We start from the raw sequence: 5,000 nt of genomic DNA on the forward strand, positions 1-5,000 counted from the left end.
ATGTTGTCTGCTGGCAAGTCAGGACCGTGAAATGTTGTCTGCTGGCTAAGTCAGGACCGTGAAATGTTGTCTGTTGGCAAGTCAGGACCGTGAAATGTAAGCCAGCGACAATGCCAGGACCGTGAAATGTAAGCCAGCGACAATGCCAGGACCGGTAAAAACAGCCTATTTGTTAAAATTGAGGTTTTCTTATTTTTTTTTCACCTTAAATCTTACCTAAATAGGCTAGATTCGTTGAGAACAAAACATATTACATAACAATGAATATATATTTACCAAACTATGAACTCATAACACTTATATCATGATCTACACAAACACTTTCTTCACATTTGAACATATATGCCCATTATTACTAAGAAAGTCATCCTTCATCATGAACTTACAATATTATTACACAACAATGACCCAAACAATCCTAAATACCATACTACAACTTATATAAGATTTTACAAACAAGTTTTGGAGTTAATGGAGTTTATTTGAATTTATTATCATTTTTTTCTATTTTTTAATGATTTTAATCGAAAATAAATAAAAAAAAATATATAAACTTCGAATTTTTTTATGAAATTTTTTATATAACCATTATTAATCATAATATGAATTAACAAAAAAGAATTGGATTAAAAAGAATTTTCCTTCATTTATTTTCAAGCATTATGCATGCACAGACACCCCCAATGTCTACTGCTGCTGAAAGAAAAACAGCAAAATAAGCATATATAAGGGGGGTAGGGTGCTCTCCTCCCTCGGTCGGGTGAAGTGTCGATTTTTTTAAAATCGCTTAGTATCCCGGCCTGTGTTAGCACCCCTTCACTAACTCTCTAAATCCCCTAGGGCGAAAGTGAAGGTGGCAAGCCTCGAACTCGACCATCGGTGTGCACTAACGGATGTGCGGGGGTGCCGTGGTCGAGGGCTGAGGCCGGTAGAAAGTAGCCCCACGGATGACTCCAGTCCCTCTCCAGTCCCGGAAGATCCAACCTGGCAACGGTTACACGACTACAGATCATGCATGGCATATTTCTCGTTCTCGCTGTAATTCGCTGGGGGAAGATCTTCAAACAGTTTCGAGTCATCCATGGGTCTACTATCTATCGAACAAGCCGGTCAAGGGACTGGCCCCTGGGCATTGCGACCCAGGACGACATGATTCTTCCTGAGAATACATGGCTGCGCACGAGAGAGGATTCTGGCATGTGGGTTGCTTCGAGGTGGTCGGAATATAGCTAGGGAAGGTCTTCAAAGAAGTTGCGGATGATGGCTGGGCCTTATAATTTGTCGCCTCAAGCTGGGTCACAAGATTAAGTTCAAGTGATCTGGCCCCTCGGTCTCGACCGAGGATGACAAATACTAGACGCAGTTATCATCCCCGACCGAGAGGATTCAACTTAGCATTGGTTTGAGATTATTCCGATTTGTGGGTTGCTTAGAGATGGTCGGAATATAGCTAGGGAACGTCTTCAAAGAAAGTTGCGGATGATCGCTGGGCCTTATCATTTGTCGCCTCAAGCTGGGTCACAAGATTAACTTCAAGTGATCTGGCCCCTCGGTCTCGACCGAGGATGACAAATACTAGACGCAGTTATCATCCCCGACCGAGAGGATTCAACTTAGCATTGGTTTGTGATTATTCCGATTTGTGGGATTTAGCCAGGAAATGATTCTCAAAAATGACTGCGCAGCCTTGTCAATGTGTCGAAAATTTCACGTGTAGCGGGACTAGTTTGGCTCTGTTAAGTGGTTTTTGTGCTGACTTTCATGTTGGTAGATTAATTGTTTAATGGGGGTGGACGAAGTGTACGTAAAGCGTGTGAGTGGTGATTGGATTGTTTGTGGTGGACCGATCCTTGCCTAGAGCAACGAAGTCTATTCGCTCCTTTCCTATTCAATCATGTTACAAATGCAATAAAAACATTTGGCATTGGTTGGATTCCTGTGTTGGTTACCTGAACGATGGAAGCGATTATGTGGGCTAGATGCATATTTTGTCTTGGGTAGTTTTGCTACACGGGATGGACCCTAATGTGGTTACTTTGACCCATTTGTTATGTCGATCTTCGATAATAATCGATGGTTCACTAGTGTGCTACTTGTTGTCTTGGATGTGGAATATTGTATGGGTATTAGGTGTTCAACATCTATCAACCTAAACAACATTCGTCCCTTTTATGTATGACATCTTGACTTGTTTTCACCCATTCATGTACTTTGTTTGGAAGATGCAAGCCAAGTGTTTGAAAAGGAATGCTACCTGGTTGATCCTGCCAGTAGTCATATGCTTGTCTCAAAGATTAAGCCATGCATGTGTAAGTATGAACTAATTCAGACTGTGAAACTGCGAATGGCTCATTAAATCAGTTATAGTTTGTTTGATGGTACCTGCTACTCGGATAACCGTAGTAATTCTAGAGCTAATACGTGCAACAAATCCCGACTTCTGGAAGGGCTGCATTTATTAGATAAAAGGTCGACGCGGGCTTTGCCCGTCGCTCTGATGATTCATGATAACTCGACGGATCGCACGGCCTTTGTGCCGGCGACGCATCATTCAAATTTCTGCCCTATCAACTTTCGATGGTAGGATAGTGGCCTACTGTTACAACCGTAACATGCTGGCCTCGGTCCGGGCTTGATTGCGGATGGCCAGGACCGAGAGGTGCCCAAAAAGAGTCGCGGGGGTGCGGCAGGGTACCGGAGATGAGGAAGGCTATGGAACTAAAGCTGGTGTTCTGGCACTTGTGTGAAGCGCCAGGACCGAGAAGAAGTGTGCCGAGAGGAAGTTGCGTGCGGGCGACTTAGGTGCAGAGTTTCAGCCGAGTTGTCTTGGCTGTGTGTTGGCCAGGACCGAGGGGGTGCCGAGAAGAGTGTCGCGGGCGTGCGGCACTGGCGCCAGAATGCTATGTAATCAATGTTGCTGTCGGACCGAAGGGTTGAGGACCAGGACCGAGAGAATGATGTTAGCATGCGTTTGCCGGACCGAAGGGTTGAGGACCAGGACCGAGAGAATGATGTTAGCATGCGTTTGCCGGACCGAAGGGTTGAGTACCAGGACCGAGAGATTGATGTTAGCATGCGGTAGGTCGTGGGCCGGATTGCGGAAGGCCAGGACCGAGTGGAGTCCTAAGTGGGATCGCGTGCGTGCGACCTAGGGCCGAAAGAGTAACAACAGCCAGCGCATCGAGTGTGCGGGCATCAGGTGGGAAAAGTGTGGAGAAGGTAGCATTAGACCGAGAGAAGGTTAGCCTTGCGGAAGCATCCGACCGAGGGGGAAAGTTGACCAAGCGTAAGCATCAGATCGAGGACCGAGGACTGAGGACCGAGTGTTTCAGACATGGGCCGGATCATTGTGAATGGGTCAGGCCTCGACCATGGATCGGACCTTGGGCCGGTTTTGGACCGGTACCCGCTCCGACCCACTTGGCGACCGAGGAGAAGTGCGTCGCTAGGTCAAGGATGGAATAAGTCTCAGCCAGGACCGAGTATTTCGGGAGGGCCCGGTCAAGACCCTATAATTTCGGAAGGCCAAGTCTTGGATGACTTTTTTAGCTACGACTTGGCCAAGGGCTGCTGCCTCAGTCTTTAGGTTTCCCAATCGTTATTTTTAGGGCTATAAATATATCATGAGCTGCACAAGACGTTTTGTTGGGAGTTAGGGATCTAGTTGGATTTTCGGATAGAAAAATATCCCCCACAAGTGAGAGTCACTTTTGTGTGCAGCCTTGAGAATTTATAGCCTTTTTTGTAATCATTATTTGTGAGTGAATATAATACAAAGTTGGGCATTTGCCCGTAATCTTGTGTGTGTTTCTCTTTCCTGTATGTTTGATTTATTATTGTGGGTCTGGGCAGATTTGTTGAGTTATTTGTTTATTTCTTTGTGAGAAGTGAACCTCGGAGTTGGCTGACTGTTTTGGTGCGCAAAACAGGCCGCACAAGGGCGAAAAACTTAGTAAAAATTCCGCTGCATAATTGCCTTTGTGACAGGTGGTATCAGAGCCCAAGTTGCTGGATATTTTTCAAGAGATGGCCGAAAATAGATCAACCAGAGAGTCGGGTTCTAGAGCGAGAACCAAGGGTGCGACACCTTGAAGACTTGGCTGGTGCCCCAACCCCCGGTGGAGAAGATTCTTAATCTATTTTCGGAACAGATTGCCGAAATTCAGATTGGTTGTCCAGGCGGGATACTAGTGCTGAAGTTTTGGATTCTGTTGGAAAGAAGGTGTTTCTATGCGAGGAAGGCCTTGAATCTAAACGGGAAAAACTTGATAGAGAGATCAAGTTGTGGAAGAAAGTTGCTGCTTCGAGATTGGAAACAGTAGGGTGTTCTTCAACATGGTTCAAGGTACGTGAACCAACATTCTTTGGCGGTTTGAAGAGCTGCAAAGAAAGAGAAAAGTTTCTGTGGGATCCTGGAGGAGATTGCACAGCAGCGAAGGTCCTTATGGAGGAGCGAGGGATTTAGAATCAACATGTGTCTTATGGGGGATGCAGACCTCTATTGGAGGGCTTGGCTATTCGAAGGATCCTTGTTCAAATCATAAGAAGATGGGCTTGCGGGAAGTCCTATTAGAATTCTAAAGCGGGGATATGTTTGGTCCCAATATAAAGGCCGAGAGAAGGCCTTGAATTCCAAAGCAGCGCCGAGTAAAGGCGGGCAGATTGCTGATTTCCATGCGGGATATTGGCCGGGGCAGATCAGGTGTGTTTCTGTCCTCCTAGATGTTGGTGATATCATTCTAGGAAATATGTTTCTGGTCCAAGCAAAGGTGGAAGTGCAGACTTATGTTGAAGTGCTGCCAAGTGGAGAGTCGAATTCTCCCTCCTTTATGGCAGAAACTTGCGATGCTCCAAGAAGAAAGAAGTCGAGATGTCTCATAAATATTCAGCCAGTTGTAGGCCGAATGGGGGAGGAAGAGGCGGATGCGTCGGCTTTGATGGAGATGAGGGCCAGCGAGGGCCAAGTGTCGGCCTATGTTAAAGGCCCGGCGCTTAAGAAG

Source organism: Impatiens glandulifera, chromosome 9 (assembly GCF_907164915.1).
Source record: "Impatiens glandulifera chromosome 9, dImpGla2.1, whole genome shotgun sequence".
Taxonomy (NCBI): domain Eukaryota; kingdom Viridiplantae; phylum Streptophyta; class Magnoliopsida; order Ericales; family Balsaminaceae; genus Impatiens; species Impatiens glandulifera.